This window comes from Bombina bombina, chromosome 3, assembly GCF_027579735.1.
Source record: "Bombina bombina isolate aBomBom1 chromosome 3, aBomBom1.pri, whole genome shotgun sequence".
Taxonomy (NCBI): Eukaryota; Metazoa; Chordata; class Amphibia; order Anura; family Bombinatoridae; genus Bombina; species Bombina bombina.
The window spans coordinates 565,159,528-565,178,955 of record NC_069501.1 but is presented as its reverse complement, the minus strand read 5'-3'; positions in this window follow the sequence as shown (position 1 = coordinate 565,178,955).

Sequence of the window (19,428 nt, the reverse complement as noted above, 5' to 3'; positions counted from 1 at the left end):
CCCCAAACCTCTACTGTGCAATCCTCTACATCAAGTAAACAGGAAACCTCTAAATCGCAAAGAAGACCCTGGATGGACACTACAATCCCTCTAAACAAGCGGCGACAAACCAGTAACGAGGAAGATGAGGTTCAACCACCCTGAAGGAGACACGTAACTATATGTGATTGTCTATGCTGACTATGCAACGTTTGTTTGTAGACTTTTTCTCCTTTTATTTCAGGTTTCCACGGAACTGTTTTCAATCACCCTTCAAGCTATATTACACTAGACTTTATGTGCTTAAGGGATCTCTCCTCTATGTTTTATGTTCTATGTTTTGAGGAAAGAGTTCCTAGATGTTCATCATGTTTTGATGTGTTTTGGTCAGTTATTTTGTTATTCATAGACCGCTTGTTTTGCACATATATACCTATGTAATTGTATGATAATAGTCATGTTTATATTCAGTAATACGATATAATAGTTTATGATTGAATTGTTAAATGACCCCATAAGCTAGCTGTTAACTGCTAAAACAGGAATAGTCCCAACCATAACTGAATATAAAGACCCCACTTATTCTCTATCTCACTTACTACCACATCTCAAACAGAGATAGTAGCCCCTTAAATGTCTTAAATATCTTCAATGTATTAAATGCCTTAATCCCTAGAAACTAATTAGACATTAACCTATCCATTATCTGCATACTCTATTTTGCGAAACAAAACTGCTCTAGATAACAATAGTACAGAGATATCCACTAGATTCACTTGTTTTCCTGAGTTTATAAATGTAAGATATGCACTGTTGAAGCAAATTATGCCACCTTGATTCCCTAAAGTGGATACAAAAATACAAGAATGTCCTGTTCTATAGAAAATTCTATACTATTCACAATGCTGCTATGTAGATATCTGTTTATATGAAAGTTTTGCTTAGATCTGGACGGATTTGACACCTTACACATAATACACCCCTTATCCCCTCTCCCCTCTTTCCCCCCCCCTTCCCCAGCTACCCTCTTATCATTCCATGTGCCTCCTGCACGCTCATCACAATACACCAGTGGGCATTTGCCCAGCTTGCCCAGAAGCCTCCACCAATTCAATTTAAATTCTCCTACCCCTACTCTATACCACCTTACTAAACTCTTAACCATACATTTTCCATTTCATTTTCATACATTGGTTCCCCTGTACAAATCTCTAGTTCCTCTATTTTAGAGGACACACACGCTCATATCCTTTGCAATGCCTACCCATCCACATGAAGGATCAATATCAATAGCCACCCAAAATGTGAAGGGATTCCTATCAGCTGAAAAACGTTCAATTGCTCTCCATGACTTTTACAAGAGAAATCTTGATATCATTATGATTCAAGAGACACATTTTAAAAGAAACCATGAGCCTACACTCTCATCCAAATACTACGATAAACACTACTTTAGCTCAGGCCTGACCAGACATAACGGTGTATGCACCCTATTTAGATGCAATACTTCTTTTGACCTACTTCAACAATTCAATGATCATGAAGGCAGAATTTTAATACTAGTAGGACTCTATTATGGTAAGCCTATTACTCTCGCAAACATATACGCCCCCATCAGACCCACCCCCTGTTTTTTCAGAAAAATTACCAACAAACTCCTAGATATTGCCAAAGGCCCAATCATATTAGGTGGAGATTTTAATTACCCTTCGGACCCTATACTGGACACTTCAACAGGTCACTCCTACCTAAGAAACTCACAGATTAGGAATAATAACACATCTCTTCACACACTGAAGCTGTTTGATACCTGGAGAACGGTACACCCCTCCATCAGAGATTACACATTTTTCTCTCACCCGCAAAAATCTTATACCAGACTCGACTACATATTCTGTGACCAAGCCTCATTGACGAATTTGGTCGACTCAAAAATCTCACACACTACATGGTCAGACCATAGTCTAGTTAAATCTATCTTTAAATGGACGAGTAAACCTAGCCATAGTTTAAACTGGAGATTAAATGAGTATATTCTCACAGACAATGAAATCATAGACCAACTCATTAAATTTACAGACAAATATTTTGTATTTAATATATCTGCAGACACGAACACTGCAAACAATTGGGAATCCTACAAATGTTATATTAGGGGAGTTATCATACAACTAACAGCGAAACTTAAAAAGCAGAGATCTGCTCAATTCGACACCTTGTCTAACTCTCTAGAGAAAAGTGAAGCTATACATAAAAAAGACCCAAAATCCCCACAAAAATTATCCGCAGTCATGGAAGCTAGGGAAAACCTTAACAAATTCCTGGTAGAAAATGCACATATGCGTGCCCTGACAACAAAAGCTAAATTCTATGCTGAATCAAACAAAGCTGGAAAAATGTTAGCCAGATCTTTAAAAAAAAAGAGGCTTTCCTCTCATATTCAATCCATTAAACAAAGCACAGGAGTAGTTTGCACTAAAAACAAAGATATAGCTGACAGCTTCGCTACATACTACACCTCACTTTACAACATAAACAACACAAATGATCAGGGGAGTAGAGACAAGCTACAAACGTATTTAGATATTCCCTCTATCCCTGAAGAAGACGTGTCTATGCTAGACTCCCCCATCTCTTTACTAGAAGTGGTCAATACGATTAAATCCATGTCCAATGGAAAATCACCAGGTCCAGATGGCCTTACAACCAAATTTTACCAGTTATTAATAGGTAATCTTGCCCCACATTTACAAGAGCTATTTCTCTCTATAGACCAGGATCTTACATTCCCCCAATCTCTTCTAAATGCTATGATAACAGTAATTCCGAAACCAGATAAACCCAGAGATCTTGTTAGCAACTATAGACCGATTTCTCTCTTAAATGTGGATATTAAAATATATGCTAAGATTTTAGCTAATCGTCTTGCCCGAGTCCTACCGAAGGTCATCCACCCTGATCAGGTGGGATTCGTTAGTGGCCGTGAAGCAAAAGACAATACCACTAGACTCATACATACATTATTAACCTCACACGAACAAACAAGCCCCCTAGTGCTGCTGTCTACTGATGCTGAGAAGGCCTTCGACAGGGTCGACTGGCATTTTATGTGGTCGGTCCTGTCGAAATTTGGCCTCTCAGACATATTTTTGTCCAGAGTACAAGCCTTATATCACAACCCTCGAGCCATTATTAAGGTTAATGACATAATATCTCAATCCTTCCCTATCTCTAATGGCACTAGGCAAGGTTGTCCGTTATCCCCTCTTCTATTCGCTCTCACGGTAGAAATCCTAGCTATTCAAATCAGAAACAATCCAAATATTTTGGGAATTAAGGTAGGTAACATTCAACAAACATGTCTCCTGTTTGCAGACGACATCATCTTCACTCTGCAGGCACCACTAACCTCCATTCCAGCCCTGATAAGAGATCTGGAAAATTATAAACAATTTTCCAACTATTCAATTAACATGAATAAGTCAAGTATTATCCCCATCCACATAAACTCAATGGAAATGGACTATATTTTACATAAAACTCCCTTCCCTGTCGTAAATACCCTTAGATACCTAGGACTAAATATACCAAAGAACCCTAAAAATTTATTCCAAGAGAACTATATTACACTTCAAACTCATGTCTTCTCCCTATTACATACATGGCATAAACAAGGACACCTTTCCTGGATAGGCCGCATAAACACAATAAAGATGATGATACTCCCTAAATATCTATACATATTCCAAGCTCTACCAATATCATTACCGAGACACTACCTTCGTACGCAACAAAAGATGCTAGATTCTTTTATTTGGGCTTACAAAAAACCAAGGGTGTCAAAGAATTCTATGTATTTAAGCAAGGAGGAAGGTGGCCTAAATGTCCCAAATTTATTTCAGTATCACAGGGCGACTCATTTAACACGAATAGTCTCATGGTCTCACAACCCCTCCTCCAAACTATGGATCCAAATGGAAGCTGCCTCCCTTGGCTTAAGCGGGATGCGAGAACTTTGTTGGCTCCCTAAATCATCCAGACCCCCCATAACTAAGGCTAATGAATGCATAAAAACTACCTTAACCATATGGGACTCTCTTATTCGAAATCCAAACACTCTCTCTACCCCAATCTCTCCAATGACTCCTTTGTTAAATAACACCCTTTTTTTATCCCAACACCAGTTCAAATTTGAACCAGAAGATTCTTCCCTGAAAAATATGCCTATATTTTTACTCACAGAAAACTCCCAAATAAGGGATAGAATTGCCTTAAGGGAATCAATAGGCTCTCCCTTCCACTGTTGGTTTCCCTACCTCCAAATACGCCAAGCAATTATGGATAACCCTCATAAAAATGATTGCCTCCGTCCACTTACCCCATTTGAGAAGCTATGCAATACAAAAGACACTCAGAAATCCCTTCTCTCCCTCACACATAAACTCTTAAGAGCTATACACACAGTCAAACTACCCTCATATACCACCAAATGGTAAACTGAACTTCGAGTTCAGCTCCCAAAAGACACCTGGCTAAAATGTTTTAACACAGTCCACTCCTCCTCCTCCTCACTCATTCTGACCGAACTTAATTATAAGATCATCTCGCGCTGGTATCTTAAACCTCAAAAATTGAATGAAATATATCCAGGAGCTAACTCGAGCTGCTGGAGACGATGTGGGGAAGTGGGCACACTTTCCCACATATGGTGGTCCTGTAATAAAATGTCCACCTACTGGGCTCAAATCGAGCGTAGCATCAATCTTACATTAAACACACAGATATCCCTTTCGGCAACCATGATCTTGCTAAACCAAATCCCTAGATTGGAATGTGTTTACCGAAGGAAACTCCTTCAACTGATGTTAACTTGCGCTAGACGCGTTGTCCCTCGGTATTGGAAACAAGCTCATCCCCCTACTTATGAACACTGGGTATCAGAAGTCACACACATACTAGCTTTAGAGAAGAGACATTATTGTTTTATAGGAAAGAGAGATTTTATACTAGATATAATTTTCCTATGGGAACAAAGAACACCATGACTCTAAATAACCGACCCTTCTTCACTGCTAAATACCACAGGCTCCATAATTCTTCGAAGTATGTATCTTATTCTTTGCAAGGATTAATTGCAAAGGATTTACATAGAACCACACTATAATAAACTATATTATTCTATAATTTATTTTTACATATTCTTATGTTGGTCTACTTCCTCCTATCCCTTACAGTCACCTGCCCGATCCCCTCTCCTACTCCCCCTCATACCTCCCTCCCCCTTCTCACTTTAAGACACGACAAAGACTCAAGGTAGCTGGAGAATGTTCGCTGATTTTTGCTGTCTAATTATTTATCCAGGTTATACCTAAAAAAAAAAAGACAAGCGCAAGGAAATTACATTATATTGTATTTTACCATGACATTATGTACCCTTGTATATCTGTATTCCTTTATTTTTACTGTTTATCACCCGACTGATTTCTTTTGCTACACTCTCTAACCCTTTCCATATCCCTCCTTAACCACCCTCTCTCCCTCTCGTCCCCTATATTCCCCCCCCTCTTCTTACATACCTTTTTACTTTTTACTAATCCCTATTATTATCTGTCCTAACCCTCTCCATACCCGTCCTCTGCCCACCCCTCTCCCTATTACCCAAAGAACTTATTTTTAATTTGCTTTTTGCTTTCCTCAAATAAGGGAAAGAAATGATCACTAAGATATTATAATACCTTACTGTAATTGAAAAACAATTATTGGTTTATGTTTGTTGTTCATTATATGTCCATGTTTTTTCCCAAAAAATCAATAAAAATTATTTAAACAAAAAAAAATAAAAAATTAACATATGAATTCAGTCTGGCGGAGATTAACTTCTTGGATTAAAAAATTCAAAAAGATGACTGGAAATCTGGAGACAGATTTATAGCAAAAGAAAACTGCTACCAATTCAACTTTACATCACACAAGTTCTCACGCACCTAGAACTTTAAGATCCCTACCAATAGGCAAATTCCTAAGCACACGCAGAAACTGCTCTTCAAATGGAATCTTCAAGACTAGAGCCTCAGAATTGGAAAGGAGACTTAAAGAACAAGCTATAGCAATAGGAGCCTTAAAAGAACCAAATATAGAGCCCTACACACCTCTTGAGCAGAATTATTACACCCAAAATCAATACCAAAAGATGAACAAATAAGACTCCTTACAACATATAATTCACAAATGAGTGACATAGCAAACATCATACAAAGATCATGGAATATACTGAAAAATGACCCAGATTTAAATAAAAACTTATTTATCTACTATAGGAGATACAGCAATCTAAAAGACAGATCGGTCCAAAGCCACTTTGTGAAAAAAGACAGAGAGCTTCATATCCAGGGTCTTATCCATGTAAAACATGCACATTTTGCCAACAAAGCAATCATCCAAATCAACCAAATCAAGGATAGATTTAGGAGAAATCCTAAGTATCCTGTTTACAACTATTTTTACTGTGAAAGGTCTGTAACAAATGAGTAGGCGTATTCTTTGTTGTTCTTAATCTGAATATCTACTAACCAATGACATTTTAACACGTATTATATAAGACAGGGGTAACACCCTACACCTATGGCTATGACTACGGCAAACGCCGAAACGCGTAAGCCAGCTTAGGTGATACACCTACTCTGTCTATACCTGCTTGTTCCTGCATTTTAACGCTAATTGCATAATAAAGTTTTTTGATTTTACATACGGACTGTCCGCTCCTTTTGCTTCACTTTTAGATTTAGGAGAATACATAAAATTAAACAACATATCACATGTAATACCTGTGGAGTGATAAATGCAATACAGTGCAAATGTGACATACTACTTTGGAATAACAACACATCCCATGAAAAAAAGATTAGGAGAACATATTAGAAGCAAAAGACTTCCTTCAAAAACATAAAGCCAATACCAAGGATCTATCATGCTTTGGATTGGAAAAAAATTATATCATTAGGCATTAGAGGAGGTGATCTGGAAAATGAATTATTACAGTCAGAATGTAAATGGATTTACTTGTTGAACACAGTTAACCCTAAACGACTAAATGAGAACAATAATTTCTATGTATTCCTAGCAAAATAGATGAAACACATACTGTAAATTATCTTCATTAATATGACTTTGAGCTCATTTTAAACACTTTGATATTTTTTAATTGAGTAATCCTGCCAAGTTCCTCTTTAAAATATTATCAGAACTGTAAAATTTAGTATCTGCAATAACTCTTCACATCATTTATTGATTTAAATTTAATTTTATTTAGTTTAATTATTTTGCTTTACAATATTTTGAACAATTATTCTCCAATATTCACAATTTATTTATAAATCTTATTAAATAATCACTAGTCTCTTCGCAAATGTTATTTTAATATTCACCATCTCTTTATTAACAGAATAAATATATCCATATTCACTTATCATTACAATGTATCGCATTGGATACTATTATGTTACAATCAAGTGAACCTTACCAGAAATTCACAACACTCTTTTGCTAAATGCACTCACAGCACATTTCCATTATAGCAATTTTATGGTCAAAATATCCAATATAATATTAGAAATTGGTTACAATATCATTACTGAACAAATCAGTTAGAGATTGACAGAATTACTGACCAATAAAATCAGGTGAAATTATTTGATAACTTTATTGCAGTATGAACAATGATAGAAGGATGGATACATACAACTATTTAATAGCAACAATACTAAAATACACAACAACCATTAATCTGGTAAAAGAAGGGTTAAAACAAGTATAAGATGAATATTTACATTCACGATAAATCCTGCATAACTACTAATCAGATGACTCCAGTTATGATTGACAGAGAAATCAACCAATCAGATTACATGAAAATCGGATGCTTAATAGAACAAAACAACCACATTATTCCTATATATATTAATATATATATATATAGATGGTACAAATATAATACGGGAATATTCAATAATTACAATAGTGCACGCTATCCAATATCCAATCAGATGTTGGTAAACATGACAGACATGAATATCGGCCAATCGTAATTCCGTAAAAACAAGTGACTGAAAAAACAGCCAATCGAAGTCTAACAATGTGTATAAAAATCACTCAAAAAAATAGATCTTCCGTTGAAAAAGCCACGATGGCGACACTCGTCAGTGGCGTTTCTGCTCTCTTTTTTAACTTTAAAATGCTAATTCTCTAACATTAATTAAATGAATGATATTTTAAGGGAAAATATTTATCTCTAATTTCTCAAAATTCTATTACAAACCTAATAGCCATCCTAATGCATGTAATTTGATGGCTGTAATATTGTGACATAAGGAATTGTGGAAAGCACTAAATATAATGAATATTATAATAATATAATGAATTTGTAAAATGTAACCACCAATAAGCAAGCGCTATCCAGGGTGCTGAACCTAAAATGGGCCGGCTCCTAAGAGTTACATTCCTAATTTTCAAATAAAGATAGCAAGAGAACAAAGAAAAATTGATAATAGGAGTAAATTAGAAAGTTGTTTAAATGGCATGCTCTATCTGAATCATTAAAGTTAATTAATTAAAATTTGCGTTTAGTATCCCTTTAAGGTTCCAAAGAGGAGAAATTGTTTTTACCACTGGCTTGATCCTGACTAAAGCTGGAACAAATCTCTATATGTCAGAAAGCTTAGCAATCTTCTTGAGAAACAAAAATGAAAAAGCCAAAAACTTGCTGTTAAAAAACTGGTGAATAAATCTTTTTCCAAAACCTCCTGAAGAAATTGACAAATTCAAGGAATTCTAAAAGAATGTCAGCTAAAACCATACTTCCCACACATACTTGAAAACCTTTCTTGTCACAGAATTCAGGCCTGAACAAAGTTCTCAATCACAGAATAAGAAGAAAAAAAACCCATTGATCCACATAGAAGAAAACACTTCCCCAGATGAAGAGACTAACAACAGAGAAGTCTGCTTCCCAAATGCTCACTCCTGGAATATGAACTGCAGAAATTTAACTGAAATTAGTCTCTGCCCAGAACAGAATTCAGGACTGTGCCAGGTTACCGGCACCCCGACTGGGTAGCTCCGCCAAGGATTCTCCCAGTACCTAGAACCAGCCGCTATGTAGCGGAGAAAGTGATTTTAGCAGAAGCTCACCCAAACAACTAGACAAATTAGCATTCAGGTGAAAACACTAAGTTCACTTTATTAGGAAACACACACAACATTCATACACAAACTAATCTTGATAAGAGTCTTATCAGTCCCTCAAATCTACCGCCATTCCCACCCCTCCAGACAGGCTGGCGCCACCATAGTGTCCATTGGTCCCCAGGGTCCAGCGGTACAGGGATAGTGCATTCAGGGTGATCCTGGGGGAGCAGCAGCACTTCCAGGGTGTTGTTGGAAAGCCCTTGGTCCCCAGCTGATACAGTCCAAAAAGCCGCTGGAGACTAGGTGATAAGGGGGAGTCTGAAACCCCTGGTTCCCAATGGAGCTAACCTCCAGCAACTGGCCCACCTTTTGCCCTCCTCAAGGGGTACCAATCCCCAAGAGAGCAGAGCTCTGGGACAAGGGGCCTCTGGAGCGGCTGGAGGTAAAGTTTCTCGGAGGGTGCTGGATGCAGCGGCCGGCCAGCCGGCCGGTAGTTCCAGGAGCCAGACGGCGAGGGATAGGTTGGCCATAGACCAGCTCTTTCAAGATCAGGTTCAACATACATTTCTCACAAAAGGGAAGGGTTTGGAGATCACGGTTACTCTGAGGAGCCCAAAACCGCCAAGAAACGAGAGGGGGTGAGGTAGTAGGGGGTAGGGGTTTAACCCTTGCAGCCCGGTATCCGTGACAAGGACACCTTCCTCATGGCCAAGGAACTGAAAGTTCCTTCTTGATGATAGAAGTAAGCCATCACTATGACATTGTCTGATTGGAAACGCAGATAAGTCTCTCTTCAAAAGAGGCCAGTTTTGAAGATCCCTGAAGATTGCATGGAGTTCCAAAACATTTATAGGTAACCTTACCTCCCAAGGAAACTAAAACTTTCTGTACTCTCTGAGTCCCCTAGTCTACTCCAACCTGAAAGACTTGCAGACAAATAAAGAATGCCTCTACAACAATGCACTGATGCTGAAACAAAAAAATCCCAAAAAACAGAAGGATTTACTGAGAAAGCAGAGTACAGTCCCTGCATCACTGACAAAGCTGAAAAGACATCATGTGAAACCAAGCAGATGGAATAGTATCTGATGCTGCTATCATCAGACATAATGCAAAGAACTACAAAGGGAAAAAGAACTGAGAGAAACTTCTGTTACTATGGTCTGTCAAAGATAGTATCATAGAGACTGAGAATATAATGACATTTAGGAATATAATCCAGGAAAGAGAAAAAAGAGAACTCTTGGTAAAATTGATTCTCCAAGCATTCTCTTTAAGAAACAAGAGTCTATTGGTATGAGAAACAGCTAAATCTAGCCTGCATCAAGATATCGTTCAGGTAAGGAACCACCGAAATACCCTGAGCTCTTAGTACAGACAAGAACCTTCCCAGTACTTTTGAAAAAGAAATTCTAGGTGCAGAAGCCAAACGGAAGTACAAAAAATTGATGAAGATTCCTGAGGAGGATATTGATATGAAGATAAGCATCCATCAAATCTACTGTACACATAAACTTCCCTTGTAGAACAAGAGGCAGAATAGTCCGAATTGTCTCCATCTTAAAAGAAGGAACCCTAAGAAACTTGTTTAAAGTATTAAATCCAGAAATGGACTGAAAGTCTTCTTGGGAACAATGAAGAGGTTGGAATAAAACCCCTGGCCTTCTTCCAACCTTGGGACTGGGGCTATTATTTCCATAGATTCTTGATCTAAGACTAACTAAAAGAAGGCTCTTACCTTTACCTCGGAACAGAAGACAGAAGAAACCTTCCACTGGAAGACCTAGATTTGAACCAATTCTGTATCCCTCGGAAACTATAATCAGAACCCATGGATCTTGAACATATTGAAACCAAACCCCCTGAAAAAGGCGTAATCAGCCCTTTACCAGAAGTTCTGGATTGGGAGCCACACCCTTATACTGTCTAAAGTTGAGGAGGCAGGTGTCTTAGACTGTTTAGACGTGATACAAATAAAATTTGACTTCCAGGAAAATGCGAGAGACCCATTTCAGAGTGAAAGACAAGGATTTTTGGTTCCTAGATTGATAAAAGGAACGAAAATGGTTAAAAGCCCTGATCTTACTCTTAGACTTCTTGTCCTGAAAAAGAAAAGCTCCTATACCTCCAATAATAGCTTCCAGACCAGCCCCAAACTAAAATTTCCACTGAAAAGGTAAAGACAAAAGCATAGACTTAGAAAAAAAACAGCAACCTTAGCAGGATCCTAACCTTAAACCTTCTAGTTGCTATGCAGCTGGGCCAGAATGGACTGCTGCTTCCTCCTGGTCAGAACTGCTAATGCCATATTTTTGGCATTAATCTTAATCATTTTAACAACATCAGGAATGAAAACATTAGCAAACTAATCTTAATAGATGCTAAAACTTTCCACCAGCAAATTCATCTGAACACTGCACAGATTAGCTATCGCACCAAAGAGTAGAGGTTGCAGCAACACAAGCAATACTAATTGCTCACCGAAAAAGGAAACCTGTTTGCTAAAAAGCCTTTCTATGAAAAGACTCTAACTTCCTATCCCTAGGGTCTTTAAAAACATAATTTATTTAAGAACTTACCTGATAAATTCATTTCTTTCATATTGGCAAGAGTCCATGAACTAGTGACGTATGGGATATACAATCCTACCAGGAGGGGCAAAGTTTCCCAAACCTCAAAATGCCTATAAATACACCCCTCACCACACCCACAATTCAGTTTAACAAATAGCCAAGAAGTGGTGTGATAAAGAAAGGAGTAAAAAGCATCAACAAAGGAATTTGGAAATAATTGTGCTTTATACAAAAAATCATAACCACCATAAAAAAGGGGGTGAGCCTCATGGACTCTTGCCAATTTGAAAGAAATGAATTTATCAGGTAAGTTCTTACATAAATTATGTTTTCTTTCATGTAATTGGCAAGAGTCCATGAGCTAGTGACATATGGGATAGCAATACCCAAGATGTGGAACTCCACGCAAGAGTCACTAGAGAGGGAGGGATGAAAAAATAAAAACAGCCATTTCGCTAAAAAAAATCCACAACCCAAATATAAGTTTATTCTCAATAAATAAAAATAAAAACATATCATAAGCAGAAGAATGAAACTGAAACAGCTGCCTGAAGAACTTTCCTACCAAAAACTGCTTCCGAAGAAGCAAATACATCAAAATGGTAGAATTTAGTAAATGTATGCAAATAAGACCAAGTTGCTGCTTTGCAAATCTGATCAACTGAAGCTTCATTCTTAAAAGCCCAAGAAGTGGAAACTGATCTAGTAGAATGAGCTGTAATTCTCCGAGGCGGGGCTTTACCCGACTCCAAATAAGCTTGATGAATCAAAAGCTTTAACCACGATGCCAAAGAAATGGCAGAAGCCTTCTGATCTTTCCTGGAACCAGAAAAGATAACAGACTAGAAGTCTTCCTGAAATCTTTAGTGGCTTCAACATAACATTTCAGAGCTCTCACCACATCCAAAGAATGTAAAGATCTTTCCAAAGAATTCTTAGGATTAGGACACAAAGAAGGGACAACAATTTCTCTATTAATGTTGTTAGAATTCAAAACCTTAGGTAAGAATTTAAATGAAGTCTGCAAAACTGCCTTATCCTAATGAAAAATCAGAAAATGAGAATCACAAGAAAGAGCAGATAATTCAGAAACTCTTCTAGCAGAAGAGATGGCCAAAAGGAACAACACTTTCTAAGAAAGTAGTTTAATGTCCAAAGAATGCATAGGCTCAAATGGAGGAGCCTGTAAAGCCTTCAAAACCAAATTAAGACTCCAAGGAAGAGAGATTGATTTAATGACAGGCTTGATACGAACCAAAGCCTGTACAAAACAATGAATATCAGGAAGTTTAGCAATGTTCCTGTGGAATAAAACAGAAAGAGCAGAGATTTGTCCTTTCAAGGAACTTGCAGACAAATCTTTATCCAAACCATCCTGAATAAACTGTAAAATTCTAGGAATTCTAAAAGAATGCCAAGAGAATTTATGAGAAGAACACCATGAAATGTAAGTCGATAATAAATCTTTTTAGAAACAGATTTACGAGCCTGCAACATAGTTTTAATCACTGAGTCAGAGAAACCTCTATGACTAAGTACTAAGCGTTCAATTACCATACCTTCAAATTTAATGATTTGAGATCCTGATGGAAAAACGGACCTTGAGATAGAAGGTCTGGCCTTAATGGAAGTGGCCAAGGTTGGCAACTGGACATCCGAACAAGATCCGCATACCAAAACCTGTGAGACCATGCTGGAGCCACCAGCAGCACAAACGATTGCTCGATGATGATCTTGGAGATCACTCTTGGAAGAAGAACTAGAGGCGGGAAAATATAAGCAGGTTGATAACACAACGGAAGTGTCAATGCATCCACTGCTTCCGCCTGAGGATCCCTGGACCTGGACAGGTACCTGGGAAGCTTTTTGTTTAGATGAGATGCCATCAGATCTATTTCTGGAAGCTCCCACATCTGAACAATTTGAGAAAACACATCTGGGTAGAGTGACCATTCTTCCGGATGTAAAGTCTGATGACTGAGATAATCCGCTTCCCAATTGTCTATACCTGGGATATGAACCACAGAAATTAGACAGGAGCTGGATTCCGCCCAAACAAGTATCCAAGATACTTCTTTCATAGCTTGAGGACTGTGAGTCCCACCCTGATGATTGACATATGCCACAGTTGTGATATTGTCTCTCTGAAAACAAATGAACGGTTCTCTCTTCAACAGAGGCCAAAACTGAAGGGCCCTGGGAATTGCACGGAGTTCCAAAATATTGATTGGTAATCTCGCCTCTTGAGATTTCCAAACCTCTTGTACTGTCAGAGATCCCCAAATAGCTCCCCAACCTGAAAGACTCAAATCTGTTGTGAAAACAGTCCAGGTTGGACGAATGAAAGAGGCCCCTAGAATTATACAATGGTGATCTAACCACCAAGTCAGAGAAAGTCGAACATTGGGATTTAAGGATATTAATTGTGATATCCTTGTATAATCCCTGCACCATTGGTTCAGCATACAAAGCTGGAGAGGTCTCATATGAAAACGAGCAAAGGTCCAATGCTGCAGTCATGAGACCTAAAACTTCCATGCACATAGCTACTGAAGGGAATGACAGACTGAAAGTTCTGACAGGCTGCAACCAATTTAAAATGTCTCTTGTCAGTTAGAGACAAAGTCATGTACACTGAATCTGTCTGGAAACCTAAAAAGGTTACCTTTGTCTGAGGAATCAAAGAACTTTTTGGTAAATTGATCCTCCAACCATGTCTTTGAAGAAACAATACTAGTTGATTTGTGCGAGATTCTGCAGAACATAAAGACTGAGCGAGTACCAAGATATCGTCGAAATAAGTTAACACTGATTACAGAGAGTAGGGCACCGAGAACCTTTGAAATGATTCTTGAAGCTGTCGCTAGGCCAAAAGGAAGAGCAACAAATTGGTAATGCTTGTCTAGAAAAGAGAATCTCAGGAACTGATAGTGATCCGGATGAATCGGAATATGAAGATATGCATCCTGTAAGTCTATTGTGGACATATAATGCCCTTACTGAACAAAAGGCATTCATAATAGTCCTTATAGTCACCATCTTCAAAGTTGGTACTCTTACATATCGATTCAAAATCTTTAGATCCAAAACTGGTCTGAATGAATTTTCTTTCTTTGGGACAATGAATAGATTTGAATAAAACTCCAGACCCTGTTCCTGAAACGGAACTGGCATGATTACCCCTGATAACTCCAGGTCTGAAACACACTTCAGGAAAGCCTGAGCCTTTACTGGGTTCGCTGGAATGCGTGAGAGAAAAAATCTTCTCACAGGCGGTCTTACTCTGAATCCTATTCTGTAGCCCTGAGAGACAATACTCTGAATCCAATGATTTTGGACCAAATTGATCCAAACATCTTTGAAAATGTTTTAATCTGCCCCCTACCAGCTGAGCTGGAATGAGGGCTGCACCATCATGCAGACTTGGGGGTTGGCTTTGATCTCTTAATTGGCTTGGATTTATTCCAATTTGAGGAAGGCTTCCAAATGGAAACAGATTCCTTAGGAGAAGGATTAGATTTCTGTTCCTTATTATGTCGAAAGGAACGAAAACGGTTAGAAGCTTTAGATTTACCCTTATGTTTTTTTATCCTGAGACAAAAAATCTCCCTTCCCCCCAGTGACAGTTGAAATTATTGAATCCAACTGAGAACCAAATTATTGATTACCTTGGAAAGAAAGAGATAGCAATCTGGACTTAGAAGTCATATCAGCATTCCAAGATTTGAGCCATAAAGCTCTTCTAGCTAAAATAGCTAAAGACATATATCTAACATCAATTTTAATGCTATCAAAAATGGCATCACAAATGAAATTATTAGCATGTTGAATCAACTTAACAACGCTAGACAAATCATGATCTGATACTTGTTGCGCTAAAGTTTCCAACCAAAAAGTTGAAGCAGCTGCAACATCAGCCAAAGAAATTGCTGGCCTAAGAAGATGACCTGAATATAAATAAGCCTTCCTTAGATAAGATTAAAGTTTCCTATCTAAAGGATCTTTAAAAGAAGTACTATCTTCCGTTGGAATAGTAGTACGTTTAGCAAGAGTAGAGATAGCCCCATCAACTTTGGGGATCTTTTCCCAAAACTCCAATCTAACTGCTGGCAAAGGATACAATTTTTTAAACCTTGAAGAAAGAATAAAAGAAGTACCAGGCCTATTCCATTCTTTAGAAATCATATCAGAAATAGCATCAGGAACTGGAAAAACCTCTGGAATAACCACAGGAGGTTTACAAATAGAATTTAAACGTTTACTAGTTTTAATATCAAGAGGACTAGTTTCCTCCATATCCAATGTCATCAACACTTCTTTTAATAAAGAACGAATATACTCCATTTTAAATAAATAAGAAGATTTGTCAGTATCAATATCTGAGGCAGGAACTTCTGAATCAGATAGATCCTCATCAGAGAAGGATAAATCAATATGTTGCCGGTCATTTGAAATTTCATAAAATCTATGAGAAGTTTTAAAAGACCTTTTACTTTTATTAGAAGGCGGAATAGCAGACAAAGCCTTCTGAATAGAATCAGAAATAAATTATTTTAAATTTACAGGTATATCTTGTGCATTAGATGTTGAGGGAACAGCAATAGGTATTGAACTACTACTGATGGATACATTTTCTGCATGTAAAAGTTTATCATGACAACTATTACAAAGCACAGCTGGAGGTATAATCTCCACAAGTTTACAACAAATGCACTTAGCTTTGGTAGAACTGTTATCAGGCAGCAGGGATCCAACAGTGAATTCTGAGACAGGATCAGATTGAGACATCTTGCAAATGTAAGAGAAAAAACAACATATAAAGCAAAATTATCAATTTCCTTATATGGCAGTTTCAGGAATGGGAAAAAATGCAAACAGTATAGCCCACTGAGAAAAAGGCAAGAGGCAAATAGGAATGGGGTCTTAAATAATGAAAATATTTGGCACCAAGTATGACACACAACAAACAGAAAAATGAATTGTGAGTGTGGTGGGGGGTGTATTTATAGGCATTTTGAGGTTTGGGAAACTTTGCCCCTCCTGGTAGGATTGTATATCCCATACATCACTAGCTCATGGACTCTTGCCAATTACATGAAATAAATAAATAATATCCTCAAAAGGAATAGTTAAACATTTATCCAAAGTAGAAATAGCCCCATCTACCTTAGAGATAGTTTCCAAAGCTCTCTGTTAAAAGCAGGTAAATAAAACACAATTTTAAAGATGGATTAAAAGGAAATACGAGGCTTAACCACTCTTTAGAGATTATTTTACAGATAGCATCAGGAACTGAAAAAAACCCTCTGGTGACTAAGAAGTTAGTTTAAAAAACAAATCAAATTGCTTAACAGACCTTTCCTCAGTAACCTTAAGATCCTTTGTCAGGCCTAAACAGAAAGCGGATGATTCTGTATCTTGATCAGAGACCGGCTCCTTTTCATCTGAAAATACCTCACCATCTGAGCACAAATCAGACAAACCAAGGTCTGAAACATGCAGCTTAACAGATTTAGATCTATTTAAATCAGATAAATTAAATGAGGTATTATCAGAAACTGACTCTTCACACTTACTTAGAGAAGACATAGCCACCAACATTTCAGATATAGTAGAGTGTACACAATCCAGGAGCAAAACCTGAAGAACTTCCCTGTATAGAACAAACAGAGGGAGGCAAGATATCCATAGAAGCAAAAGCAGCATTAGTCTGATTAAAATTCATTAAATGATCCATACAATAATTGCAAAGCTGAGCAGGGGGTTACATCAATGACTGCTAACCCGACACAGTGCTATAGCGCTGAGGGGAAAGACTGATGTGCATATACCAAGAACTACAGCACAAACTGGCAAACGCACAAAAAGCTGAGGCGCACTGAAGCATGCTAAAAAGCCAACACTGCACGCACAATCTAAACCGACGTTTGCTATACACAAGGCGTGCTAACAAGCCGACACATGCTAAATAATATTGTGCGCTAAAACTTCACAACAGTGAACTAAGCACACATAAAACACTACAAGAAGTTGACATGCGCTAATGTACTTTAACACGCTCAAAAATAATAGATGTGTGCTACAAAAAAACAAAAAACATAAGGCGTATAAAAACAATACGGTTCTTGCAGCCCAAATTACCATATATAATAAATAATAAAAAAAAAATCCTGTCCCAATAGTACTCAGGCTATGAATTACAACACTAAGTGAACCTACTAATAGCCTATAGGCTAAGTGAGTGCCAACAAAAATAAACTACTGGACTTTCAGTAGATTGCTGCCATGAGTACAGCACTGGATTGGCTGAGGATCTGTGTATGTAGAGTATAATGATGATTCAACAGGAGGAGGCTAGAGACTGCTCTCCGCGATACCTATGGCAGGCCTGTGACTAACTCCCACTGGGTGTAATTGTGTCACAACCCTATACTCCATAAACTTCCTGGTCTGAACAGTAGCTCTCTGAGGGGAAAATGGGCCTCAAATCAGTCTGAGGACATCTCTTACAGAAGAACATCTAGAGCACCTCCATTCTTCACCCTCACCGTTGAGGCAAAGATAAGACAGGTGGAAGGGTCTTTAGGGGTTCTTGGAGTTTTGTGGGCCTTTACCTCCTACTGGTGGTCAGGGTTGGAGTTCTCAGGAGAAATGGCTCATGGTCCCTCACCAACTTTATGAAAGAAATCAATTTAATTGGCAGCCATTGGGCCAATATCAATGATATTATATATATATATATATATATATATATATATATATATATATATAGTATATATATGTCCACAACAGGCACGCAATTGCTGAATTTTGAGAAAATGTGCTTTACTAGGCACAAAAGACGTGACGTTTTCGGAGATCTCACCCCTTCATCAGATAAAGAGGCCTACTTATCAAGCCGTCAACTTACTTGCATTCGACGGCACCAATACGCTCACCTAACATCGGGACCACGGACCTGAATACGCTCTCCATATTTATAAAGAAAGCTGTCAAAAAGCTGCGCACCAAGTACGGGGCGATGAGCAGCGGACTGTTGTTAACTAACAGTCATCAATCTTGCTACTATTCAGCTTTTTCCCAGCTTTATTTATATACTGTCACTAAGCACCGCCACTATACTAAAATGTTTAACCCATATCCCGCCGCACCCGGACCCCGCCGCATCTAAATAAAGTTATTAACACAAAAAGGAGATTAGGCAGGCACAACTTCAAAACCGCATTGAAGTTAAAAACAAAAAGTAGCTTTATTCATTTTCCATAAAAATGTATACATGCAGACAGGCATTAGGTGGACAGAAGGTCTAACATGTTTCGCACCACCAGGGGTGCTTACTTATAGACTAAAGTCTGTGTCTGAACTCTAACCCTTTATAGGGCAGGAAGCAGCCATAGTTAACCACTTCATGCCCCAAAGGCAAATAAACAAGAGTAAAAACAAGAAGAGATGGCCTAAGCATACTATTTTTTCTGAAACATGGCAAAGCTTTTCTCAGTGTTACACCAGGATGTTGTTGTTTTTACTCTTGTTTATTTCCCTTTGGGGCATGAAGTGGTTAACTATGGCTGCTTCCTGCCCTATAAAGGGTTAGAGTTCAGACACAGACTTTAGTCTATGAGTAAGCACCCCTGGTGGTGCGAAACATGTTAGACCTTCTGTCCACCTAATGCCTGTCTGCATGTATACATTT